Raw genomic sequence first — 13,396 nt, forward strand, 5'->3', positions numbered from 1 at the left:
ACTCAGGGGCTTCTCACTCCTGCCTCCAGGATGCCTCTTTGTGGATTCCCACCACACCCTTTAAACTCAAAAAAGCCCAAACTGAACTCTTCATCTCCTCTCCCTCAAATCCACATCTCCCCGTAACTTTCCCCTCCCAGATGAAAACACCACCATCCTCTCTGTCCCGGAAGCCCTCCACCTTCGACCCCTGGGTCACGTCCTCCCGCGGTCCTGGAACGCCCTCCCTCCTCACCTCCGCCAAACTGATTCTCTTTCCCTCTTCAAAACCTTACTTAAAAATCACCTCCTCCAAGAGGCCTTCCCAGACTGAGCTCCTCTTCCCCCTCTACTCCCTCTGCCATCCCCCCTTCACCTCTCCGCAGCTAAAGCCTCATTTTCCCCTTTTCCCTCTGCTCCTCCACCTCTCCCTTCCCATCCCCACAGCACTGTACCCGTCCGCTCAACTGTATATATTTTCGTTACCCTATTTATTTTGTTAATGAATTGTACATCGCCTTGATTCTATTTAGTTGCCATTGTTTTTACGAGATGTTCTTCCCCTTGACGCTGTTTAGTGCCATTGTTCTTGTCTATCCGTCTCCCCCGATTAGACTGTAAGCCCGTCAAACGGCAGGGACTGTCTCTATCTGTTGCCGACTTGTTCATCCCAAGCGCTTAGTACAGTGCTCTGCACATAGTAAGCGCTCAATAAATACTATTGAATGAATGAATGAACACCTTGGTGTCATCTTTTCTTTTTTTTTAATGGTATTTGTTAAGTGCTTCCTGTGTGCCAGGCGCCGTACTAAGCATTGGAGGAGATACAGGAAAATCGGGTTTCAACCATCCCAACGTAAGTGAGTAGAGTCCACCCATGCCCTCTTTGAATACGCCCACAGGAAATGATAGCTGATGGGAAAAGGATCTGGTTCCTTTTTCTGATACAGGATTTGCCCTAAGTCGCTGCTTTTGACACAAGGACACTTCTTTTGGGTGGTCTGCTCAGCCCTGAGGCTATTGCTATCTGTGGTGCGCAAAGCTACTGTTACTAACCTGACACTTACTCTGGGTTCCTCCCTCTTGTTATCTCAAGGAAACTAGTACACAGGGGGGAGTCTTCGCCCTGTTCCTCAGGATCAAAATTTCTTTAATGCAAAGCGCAGAGAAATTCTGAGGAAAAACAAAATCTCCTAGGAGGAAATCTTTCGTATCTAACAGCCGATCCCGCCTCCCCACCTTCAAAGCTTTATTGAAAGCACATCTCCAAGAGGCCTTCCCGACTAAGCCCTCATTTAATAATAACACTAATGTTGGTATTTGTTAAGCGTTTACTATGTGCAGAGCACTGTTTTAAGCGCTGGGGTAGATACAGGGTAATCGGGTTGTCCCATGTGAGGCTCCCAGTTAATCCCCATTTACAGATGAGGTAACTGAGGCCCAGAGAAGTGAAGTGACCTGCCCACAGTCACACCGCTGACAAGTGGCAGAGCCGGGATTCGAACCCATGACCTCTGACTCCCATGTCCGGGCTTTTTCCACTGAGCCACTATGCTTCTCATTTCCTCTTCTCCCACTCCCTTCTCTGTCACCTTTGCACTTGAATTTGAACGCTTATTATCATCATTTAAAAGTTCCTCCCTTTTTGACTACTCAGGTCAAAATTTCTCTGTTGCCCTCCCATGAGAGTGAGAGGTACTAGTGGGAAGGTAACTTCTCATTTCTACATTCTAACAACAATAATACTTATTATGGCATTTGTTGAGCGCCTACTATGTGCCAGGCACTGTACTGAGCGCTGGGGTGGATACAAGCAGATCGAGTTGGACACAGTCCCCGTCCCATTCTATACTTTCATTAGCATCCTGTACCGTGCACCGCACCAAGAGGTGCTCAATAAATGCTACAATTACTTTTTATCCTCCTCCTCCTCCTCCTCCTCCTACTTCTTCTCTAATGCTAACCTGCTCACTGTACCTCGATCTCATCTCTCTTGCCGCCGACCTCTCGCCCTCATCCTGCCTCTGGCTTGGAACACCCTCCCTCTTCATATCTGACAATGACTCTCCCCTCTTTCAAAACCTTACTGAAGGCACACCTCCTCCGAGAGGCCTTCCCTGACCAAATCCTCCTTTCCTCTTCTCCCACTCCCTTCTTCGTCACTCTGACTTTCTCCCTTTATGCATCTCGCCTCCCAGCCCCGCAGCACTTATGTAGGGATCTGTAATTTTATTATTGTCGATAATAATAATAGTATTTGTTGTGAGCTCATCATTGGGCAGGGATTGTCTCTATCTGTTGCCGAATTGTACATTCCAAACGCTTAGTACAGGGCTCTGCGCAGAGTAACCACTCAATAAATACTATCGAATAAGTACTGTGCTAAGCGCTGGGATAAATACAAGATAATCGGGTTCTACTTGGGGCTAAGTAGGAGGGAGAACAGGTATCGAATCCCCGGACTACAGATGAGGGAACTGAGGCCCAGAGAAGTGAAGTGACTTGCCCAAAGCTCATCTCTAGACTGTGAGCTCGTTGTGGGCAGAAATGTGTCTTTCCGTTGTTATATTGTACTCTCCCACGTACTAAGAACAGTGCTCTGCACACAGTAAGCGCTCAATAGATTCGACTGAATGAGTAGGTAAGTGGTGGAGCCGGGATTAGAACCCAGGTCCTCCTACTCCCAGGCCCGTGCTCTTGCTGCTAGGCCAAGCTGCTTCCGAGACTGTTCCGAGGCCCCCTCGTTCCCCCTTCCTTGCCGAGGGACCTTGGGCCAGCCAGGGCCGGTGTCTTTTCTCATAGAATGTGGCTAATAGTATTTACCGTAGCCACCCGGACCTCTTAGCGAGGTAATGAGGCATAATGATCGGCTGCCTGTAATGAGTTTGGAAAGCTTGGGATGAAAGGTGTACTCTCTAAATGCAGCGCATTACCAGACAATGACTCCTAGCCGAGGAAGATGGCACTGCTAAATATAGAGCGAGGGGAGAGATCTAGGGCGGTGCAGTGGCAGACACATTTCAGTTTCCCTCTAGCTCGGGTTGTCCATCTTGGATCCTCTCCTGAGGGTCATTGCCTGGTTTTTTTAATGGTATTTGTTAAGTACGGGGCCCCTAAGTCATATCTTTGTTTTAGGATCCCTTCTTATTATGGTACGTGCTCCTTTATTTCTTCTTTTCCTTTTTTGTGGTATCTGTTAAGTGTTTATTATGTGCCAGGCACTGTACTAAGCGCTGGGGTAGATAAAAGCTAAGGAGGCCGGACCTGGTCCATGTCCCAAATGGGGCGTCGATATTAATCCCCATTTTATAGATGAGAGAAGCGAGACATGGAGAAGTCACGTGCCTCGCCCAAAGTCGCACGGCCGACGAGGCGAAGAGCTGGGATTAGAATCCGGTCCTTCTGAGTCCCAAACCTGTGCTCTTCCCACTAGACCATGCTGCTTCTCACCTCCTAAATGTTACTGCTGCTAAATCAATTAGGAAACTAAGACATCGGGGTTAGAACTCAGGGCTCTTGCATCAGACGGGCTTCAGTTGGGGCTTCTAAACCGTACTGCCTCTCCAGGTAGACTGTGAGGGCTGGCTGGGATGGACGGACACCGTACCGGGCATCCTCACCCCACGAACCTCTTAAAAGCCAAACCAAATGGGTCACCGGATCCCAGAGCAGTCCGTTGCTGAGGTGGAGTAATAAAAATAATGGTATTGGTTAAGCGTGTACTTTGTGCCGAGCACCGTATCAAGCACTGAGGTAGATACAAGAGTCAGACACGGTTCTTATCCCACATGGGGTTCACAGCCTAAGTAGGAGGATGGACAGGCACTGAATCCCCATTTTACAGATGAGGCTTTGAGGAAACTAAATGACTTGCCCAAGGTCACACAGCAGGCACGTGCCAGAGCCGGGATTAGAACCCAGCTCTGGCTCCCAGGCTCATGGTCTTTCCATTAAACTAAGCTTCTTCTAGGGAAGGAAAAAATGGAGAATATAATTCACGACAGTACAAATTCAATAACCCACAATGCACCGGCCCCAAAGGCTAAGCCTGGATATTGCAAATATCTGATTGCTTTCCTATTTTTATTGAAATGTAATTATATTTATTGTACCTTCCCCAAATAAGAGATAACGTGCCAAATGAAAGAACTGGAAATCACTCCAGACGATATTAGCGCCTTGTGCCATTACAGAATCTCTACCCGCCCCCCCCATCTGACCCCGAATGGAGACGGCCCCACCCAACCTCGGCCACGGCCCCGCAGGTGTTGACGGAACATCATTCTGGAGAAGTAGCGTTTTGGCAAAGCAGCGTGGCCTAGCCGAAAGGCCTGGGAGTCGGAGGATGTGGGTTCTAATCTCGACTCTGCCATGTATCTGCCGCGTAACCCTGGGCAAGTCGCTTCTCTTCTCCGTGCCTCAGTTCCCTCGGCTGGGACTGTTCTCCCTCCTACTTAGACTGCCAACCCCATGTGGAATCTGATTATCTTGAATCTAGCCCAGTGCTTCGTACAGTGCTCGGCAGTAAGTGTATAACAAATATCACAGTTACTATTTTTATCATTACTATTTTGGAAAGGTACGGTGGATCAGAGTAGGCAGCCAAGATTGGAGTGAGAAAGAGATGAGGAGTGGAAACTGTCTCTGGAATAATTAACTTTTATTGCGGTTGTCTTGGATTTCCTTATTTTAGCTTGTTTCTAATGTGTTTTCCTTTTCCTTGCCTCTTTGTCTGTGCTTTCTGTCTATAGACTGTGAGCCCCCGTTGGGCCAGGTACTGGGTTCGAATCAAAGCCCAGTGGTTCCTTCCTACCTCAGTTTAGGTAAGGGGCTTCGTCAGAGGCATGGCAGCTGGTAGAGCAGTGGGAACGGAGGGGTTCTGACGCCCCGGTACCCCCAGGCAGGCTGGCTCAGGGCCGGTTTGTAATCTAGCGTCGGTTGGACTGTGTCCAACCTGATGATCTCGTATTCATTCATTCATTCATTCATTCAATAGTATTTATTGAGCGCTTACTACGTGCAGAGCACTGTACTAAGCACTTGGAATGGACAAATCGATAACAGTTAGAGACAGTCCCTGCCCTTTGACGGGCTTACAGTCTAACCGGGGGAGACAGACAGACAAGAACAGTGGCAATAAATAGAATCGAGGGGAAGAACATCTCATTAAAACAATAGCAAATAAACAGAATCAGGGTGACGTACATCTCATTAACAAAATAAATAGGGTAATGAGGATATATACAGTTGAGCGGACGAGTACAGTGCTGAGGGGATGGGACGGGAGAGGGGGAGGAGCAGAGGGAAAGGGAGGAGAAGAGGGTTTAGCTGCAGAGAGGTGAAGGGGGTGGGTAGAGGGAGCAGAGGGAAAAGGGGAGCTCAGTATAAACTCTTCAGAGTAAGGATCGTACCTACAACTGTACTATACTCTCCCAAGTGCTTAATACGTTGTCTACCGCAACGCTTAGGACAGTGCTTGGCACACAGTAAATCGCATCTCCTCACTGATCTCTGCCAGTAGAGTACAGTCCTGCATTCCGAACCTCATGTTCTCATTCACAATACGGTTCTAATTTTTCACTGACAGGATCTGGTGTTCTGCTTTTTACCTAACCATTTAGATAAACCCAGTACAATGGAACATAACCTTTGGATCCTCAAGAAAACCACTGATGCAGAATATCATTGGAAACTAATTTTTACGGATAGCCAGAATCTAGATAAACATATTTTTTTCTGCGTTGTCTAGAAAGTATTCTACCCAAATCACAAAGTCCTCTAACGGAGGACTCTGTTTTTTTGCGGTCTAGATGGTTGGTTAGCACGTGGCTGAAACCTTAAGGGTCGGCATTCGAGTCCACCAGGGGAGAAGCTCGTTTCCGCCTCCTTGCTGTGTAGAGAAGCAGCATTACATAGTGGGTAGAGCAGAGGACTTGGAGTCAGAAGGTCACGGGTTCTAATCCCGGCTCTGCCACCCGTCTGCTGTGTGACCTTGGGCAAGTCACACAAGTCTCTGTGCCTCGGTTCCTTCCTCTGCAAAATGGGATTCAATACCTGTTCTCGCTCCTACTTAGACTGCGAGCCCCTGATCAACTTGTATTTACCCCAGTGCTTAGTACAGTGCTTGTAAATAGTTTGTTAAAATCAGTTATACAATTTTTACCTTATTCCTCAAAGGCTTAGGGTGGGCAAAAGAAGTAACTTTTGAACTGTAAAGGTTGGATGTTGGAACTGGTAATGAGAGTTTGTGGATTCCTCTTTCTGAATGATCATTCATTCATTCACTCATTCATTCAGTCGTATTTATCGAGCGCTTACTGTGTGCAGAGCACTGTACTAAGATACAGTTCTCCTGTCACTTCATCCACAGGTTGGGAAACAGCCTTTAGTACAATTCAGCAATAGAGACAATCCCAGCCCAGTCTAGAAGAGACCTCTAATATTTCCCCCCTCTAGACTATAAGCTTGTTATGGGCAGGCAATGAGCCCTCTTATTATTGTATTGTACTCTTCCAAGCGCTTAGTACAGTGCTCTCCACAAAGTAAATGCTCAATCTGATTGATTGGCCCATAATCTTAACAGATACCACAATTATTGCTATTATTATCAATAGGTATTTCATCCCCATTTTACAGATGAAGAAACTGAGGCACTGAGCTACTAAGCGACTTGCCCAAGGTCCGCAATAGGCAAATGACCAAGCTGGGATTAGAATCCAGGCCTCTTTTCTCCCAGGACCCATGCTCTTTCAGAAGCAGCAGGGCTCAGTGGCAAGAGCCCGAGCTTGAGAGTCAGGGGTCGTAGGTTCTAATCTCGACTCCGCCACCTGTCAGCTGTGTGACTTTAGGCAAGTCACTTCACTTCTCTGGGCCTCAGTTACCTCATCTGTAAAATGGGGATTCAGACTGTGAGCCCCACGTGGGACAACCTGATTACCCTATATCTACCCCAGTGCTTAGAACAGTGCTCGGCACATAGTAAGCGCTTAACAAATACCAACATTATTATTACTAGGTCAAGTTGTTTCTCATGCCTCCCTTCCCCAAGTCAGACTGCCCATAGTTCTTTCCACATTCACTGTCTTCCTAAAGCCCCCTCTCTTTCAAAAAGCTTTCCCCGATTAAATTCCCAGCCCCCTGAGACTTAGCATCCCTTCAGCCAACTCTAGCACTTATGAACTTATTTAAACCCCCCTTGGCACTCACTCTATACAAGTATTCAATTATTTATTTGGACCACTCTAGCTATAAATAATTTATGTTTGTTTCCCTCATTAGCGTGAAACCTCCTCGTGGGCAGGGAACATGTCACTCCTTCTACTGTACTTCCCAAGCATCTAATACAGTGTTCCATACCAAGTGGCTGCTCAATAATCACGGCTGCGACTATCACTAGTAATAATAATAATAATGTTGGTATTTGTTAAGCGCTTACTATGTGCCGAGCACTGTTCTAAGCGCTGGGGTAGACATAGGGGAATCAGGTTGTCCCACGTGGGGCTCACAGTCTTAATCCCCATTTTACAGATGAGGGAACTGAGGCACAGAGAAGTTAAGTGACTTGCCCACAGTCACACAGCCTACAAGTGGCAGAGCTGGGATTCGAACTCATGAGCCCTGACTCCAAAGCCCGTGCTCTTTCCACTGAGCCACGCTGCTTCTCCAGGGCAGTAATAACTGTGATATTTGTTAGGCACTTACTATGTGCCAGGCAGAGTATTGAGCGCTGGGGTAGATGCAAGGTAAGTGGGATAGACACAGTCCCCGTCCCACAGAGGGCTCACGGTCTCAATCCCCATTTTCCAGATGATTGACATGGGAAGCAACGTGGCCTGGGGTTGGGAGTCAGAGCACCTGGGTTCTAATCCCAGCTCTGCCATTTATCTGCGCTGTGACCTTGGGCAACTCACTTAACTTCTCTGTGCTTTAGTCTCCTCCTCCCAAAGCAGGGATTTAGGAGATTAACAGAGTTAAGGTTAGGGTTAGAGTTAGGTACAATCGCAAGACCAGTCTTGGAGATTTTCCTTTGCTATACCTCTTCTCCTGGGTCTCCTAACTTCCTGCTGATAGGGTTCGATCAGGATCTGGGTCGGAGGAATCAACAAAGACACGTCCTTCCGACAGCACGGAATTTGCCATGCCAAATCCCCTGGACTATGAGTCCACTGTGGGCAGGGGAAGTGTCTACCAACTGTTATACTGCCCTTTCCCAAACGCTTAGTACAGTGCTCTGCACATAGGAAGTGCTCAGTAAATCCAATCGACTGACTGATTGATTGATGCCGAAGCGGGGCGGAGAGATCGGCCGCTGCGAATAAACGTGACGGGCTGAAACTTGTCTTTTGCAGGGAGGTGAGTTCTTTGAAGGGGTGGAACCTTGTCTGGTGAGTTGCAGAATACTCCCGCCCTCACTGACAACTCTCGGATCGAAGCAGGCAGATGGTGACTTCCACTGGAAAATCAGAAGGGGGAACAAAGGTGGGGAGAGCTTGCTCTCCTCATTATGTGCCCCTTGGAAGCCTCGGATGGGATTTGGCAGAGAGTTTACAGTCTGGATAATGTCCATCTTCCCAATGTCTTTTTTCTTCTTATCTGTAATGATTTGTGTCTGGCTTCCCCCGGCTGGCTTGTGAACTCCCTCGAGGGTGGGGATTGTGTCTTCTAACACTATTGTACTCTTCCAAGAGTGTAGTACAGTGTTCGTCACATAATAGGGGCTCAATAACAGGGACCGTGTCCAACCCGATTTGCTTGTAATAATAATAATAATGTTGGTATTTGTTAAGCGCTTACTATGTGCAGAGCACTGTTCTAAGCGCTGGGGGGGATACAGAGTAATCAGGTTGTCCCATGTGAGGCTCACAGTTAATCCCCATTTTACAGATGAGGTAACTGAGGCCCAGAGAAGTGAAGTGACTTGCCCACAGTCACACAGCTGACAAGTGGCAGAGCCGGGAGTTGAACCCATGACCTCTGACTCCGAAGCCCAGGCTCTTTCCACTGAGCCACGCTGTATCCACCCCAGCGCTGAGTACAGTGCCTGGCACGTAGTAAGTGTTTAATAAATACCACAATTATTATTATTATTACCAAAAGCTATTTTTTGACTACTAGGACCCTGGAGAGCAAAATAATTAAAGGCAGTGCTCAGTGGAAGACAATTTTTGGTACAAGGCTTAGGATCTGAATTCTGAAAACATTTGAGCAATCTAGCAGATTGTTTCTAAAACTTCTGGTGTCCTTCCAAAATGCGTACTAATCCACAATACTTTCTTGACCACATCTTCCCCTTCCACCCTCTCCTACTGCTCCTCATTTTCTTGGGATTCCGAAATCACCATCATCTGCCTGGAGACAAACAAGTAGAATTCACCTCTTTAGATGGTGGGAACAAGCCGAAAGATCTTGAAGAAAGAGGTTGGTTTTATCCCATTTCCTTAGGCCTCCCTGTTTCCGAATCGATTCGTGGGTATTTATTGAGCTCTTAGCGTGTGTAGAGCATTGTACTAAATGCTAAGGAAAATACAGTACAATGGAGTTGTTAGACATGATCCCTGCCCAGGAGGAGTTTTCAGTCTACATGGGAAGAGAGTCCTCAAAACAGATTAGGGAATCGGGAAAGAGTAGAGTATGTAGGGGTGAGCATCGAGGTGCCTTAGGGGTACAAACAGCCAAAAGCCCAGCTGAGCAGAGGGGAGGGCAGATAGGAGAAATAAAGCGGCCCAGGATAACTTGGATGGCTGTTATTTACTCCTACCCTTCAGTCCAATTCAGTGTCGGGCATCCTTCGGCACATTTTACTCATTTTGACCCATAAATGTGAAAAATGCAAAACAACTACGGGAACAAAGCCTAATATGAGATCTGTTGATTACCTGGGGAGAGGGAGAGGGATTGGACACAAGGGGAACTCTTAGTTGGGCTTCTGATCATCAAGATGTGGGTGTTTAGAAAACCCACAGAGCCCTAATCTGCCTTTGCCACGTCAGGACTGACTTTTGCTAAAGAATGTTGGGGAAAAGGGGGATATTTAATTCCAAATTCCCAATGCAGCTATTAACATTTGGGCTCCATTTTTTGACATGTTAATTAGCTCCAGGCAGGCTATTCATTAAAAAAAATGAGCCTCCGATCAGATGCGAGACGGTGAGCACACAGAGGACAAAGGAGACACAAGAAAAATTGGTTAAAGTCATCCACCAACGGAACAGGAAAATAACCGCCAATTGCAATAATACCCCGGCTGGGCAGAATGATATTAAATAGACGGTCGTGCTGATACCTTAATGTGCCTGGGCTACACGGTGCCAAATTCCCGGGTCTTCCAGGGTCCTGGATCTACCGTCACCGACCATTATTAACCGGGAGATCTAGGGCTGCAAGTCAAAAGGCCAGGATAATTGGGCTAGCTGGTCGTGCAGCGAGGTCAGAAGAGGCTGCTCTTGTTAGCAGGACTGGCGTGCCGAGTAGGCAAATCTAGGGATGGGGCGGAGCCGCTCCTCCTCTTTTTTATTCTTCCTCCTCAGTCGATCGTATCTATCGAGCGCTTATGGTGAGCAGAGCACTGAACTTGGCATTTGGGAGAGTGAGCAGCATGGCTTAGCAGAAAGAGCATGGGTTTGGGAGGCGGAGGACAAGAGTTCTAATCCCTTGTCTGCTGGGTGACCTTGGGCAAGTCACTTAACTTCTCTGTGCCTCAGTTACCTCATCTATAAAAATGGGGGATTAAGACGGTGAGCCCCACGTGGGACAACCTGATTACCCTTGTATCCTAACCCAGCGCGTAGAACAGTGCCTTGGCACATAGTAAGGGCTTAACAAATACCATCATTATTATTATAACAGACACATTCCCTGCCCACAACGTGCTTACAGCCCTCTTTGTTCTTTGTGGACGAATGCCACTCTGCAGCCTACTTTCTCATCCCTTCCTGGATCCCTGGCACCTTAGCGTGACTGAGGTAATAATAATGATAACTGTGGTATTTTTTAAAGTGCTTTACTGTATGCCAGGCACTGTATTAAGCAGTGGGGTGGGTACAAGGAAAATCAGCTTAGACGCGGTCCCTGTCCCGCATGGGGATCACCGCCTTTAATCCTCATTTTACAGATGAGGTAACTGAGGTGCAGAGAAGTGAAGTGACTTATTCAAGGCCACACAGCAGACAAGGAGCCGGATAAAAATCCATGACCTTTTGACTCCCAGGACCGTGCTCTATCCACTACACCAGGCTGAGCTCATGGGGACCATGTGCTCTGATCTGTTTACGAGGAAATAGCGTGAAACTGCTATTGAGCACAGGCTGTTCCTAGAATTCACGGGACACTTTGGACCACTCATTTTGCACAGTCCCATCTGGGCAAATTCCCTATGGCTTTAACCAACCCCAAACACCTCCAGAAGTATGTCACTAGTCCTCGCTGGTTGGTTTTAAAGCTTCTGTGCTAGACAGCGCTTCCTTTGGGAATGCAGAGTTGCCAACTCTCCGAGTTAGGTGTGAGTCTCCCAGAATTCCCTCTGTCCTTTGGCCTGAGCGTCAAGTTGAGAAAACTGTGGGGCAACAGGAGATAAGCCAGCTAATTCTGAGATTTGGCAACTCCGGGTTCCCGAAAGAAGCGTTGCCTAGCACAGAAGATTTAAAACCAACCAACCAGCACAAGTGGCATACTTCTGGAAGTGTTTGGAGATAGTTAGATCCATGGGGAGCTTGTCCAAATGACTTGGCCCTGCTCCCCAAAACCAAGCAGTGAAGCCAAGCGGAAAGAGCAGGGACCTGGATGTCAGAGCACCTGGATTCTAAACCCAGCTCTGCCAATTCCTTGCTGTGTGACCTCGAGCAAGACTGCTGTGTCTCAGTTCCCTCAACAGTACAATGGGGATTAAATAACCTCTTCTCCCGCCTCCTTAGACTGTGAGCCTTATGCAGGAGAGGGGCTGCATCTGACCTATTTATCCTGTACCTACCCCAGGGCTTAGAACAGTGTTCAACACGTAGTAAGCGCTTACAGATACCATTAAAAAAAAGCCTGTGGCTTACAAGAAACAAGGTCTCTGGTGTTCTAATGGCAGCTACCAGTGTCCATCTTGGGAGGCCAACTGGAATACTACAGCGTGGCTCAGTGGAAAGAGCCCGGGCTTGGGAGTCAGAGGTTCATGGGTTCGTATCCTGACTTCTGCCACTTGTCAGCTGGGTGACTGTGGGCAAGTCACTTCACTTCTCTGGGCCTCAGTTACCTCATCTGTAAAATGGGGATGAAGACTGTAGCCTCACGTGGGACAACCTGATGACCCTGTATCTCCCCCAGCGCTTAGAACAGTGCTCTGCACATAGTAAGTGCGTAACAAACCCCAACATTATTATTACTACGTCCAAGCCAAAACCTCCCGGCTCTTCCCCAGTTTCCACCATCTTGGAAGAGCGTCCCTGCATCGGCCTCCTCCCGAGATAAGGATCTAACGAGTTGACCGTCCCGGAAGCTCTTAGCCCACTAATTTTCATTTCCAGGTGCGGCTCTTAAATTTCTTCTCACCTCCAGGGAGCTCTCCAAAGGCAAAGCCACCTCTTTTAAACACCTTCAGCCTCCTTCCTGTTTGACTGCCTACAGCCCCTTCTGCCTCTGTGCCATGCCATTATCTGCCAATGGCGAGATCTTGTCCCATCCATCCCATGTTCGATGTTCGTCAGTCATTTACAATGAGAAACGCCATCGATACCATCACCACTTCTAAAAGGTGTCACTTGCTTTAGAGTTAAGGACTGGGGAAGAGGAAAAGTCTCCTCATAAGATAGAGCAGAAAATAACGCTGTTCCAGTGACATACATAAAGTTATGTGGAAAAGTAATAATATTTATTGAGCCCCATGAGAAAGACGCACAAGACAAATCCCTCGACCAGAGGGGGCTAACGCTCCCTTGGATGTTGGCCAAAGGAAGCTGCAACAGAAAGAAGCAACGTGGCTTAGTGGATAATGCAAGGGCCTGAGAGTCAGAAGGACCTGGGTTCTAATCCCGGCTCCGCCACTTGGCTGCCGGGTGACCTTGGGCAAGTCACTTCACTTCTCTGGGCCTCGGAGGCCTCATCTGTAAAATGGGGATTAAGGGTGTGAGTCCCATGTGAAACGTGGACTGCATCCACCTTGATTATTTTGTATCTACCCTAGTGCTTGGAACAGTGCCTGGCAAATAGTAAGCGCTTAGCAAATACCACATAAAGAAGAAAGAAGTCCGCTGTGACCCTGGCTTGTGTTTGTTTTATGGTTATTCTGTGCTCTCCCAAGTGCTTAGGACAGTGCTCTGCACAGTAAGCGCTCAATAAATATGAGTGAGTGAGTGACTGACTGACAAACATTTGCCTCAGAAATGGATCAGAAGAAAGAAAGGCTGAATATTCCATCGTCTCTTCTACTATACAGAAT

Source organism: Ornithorhynchus anatinus, chromosome 17 (genome assembly GCF_004115215.2).
Source record: "Ornithorhynchus anatinus isolate Pmale09 chromosome 17, mOrnAna1.pri.v4, whole genome shotgun sequence".
NCBI lineage: Eukaryota > Metazoa > Chordata > Mammalia > Monotremata > Ornithorhynchidae > Ornithorhynchus > Ornithorhynchus anatinus.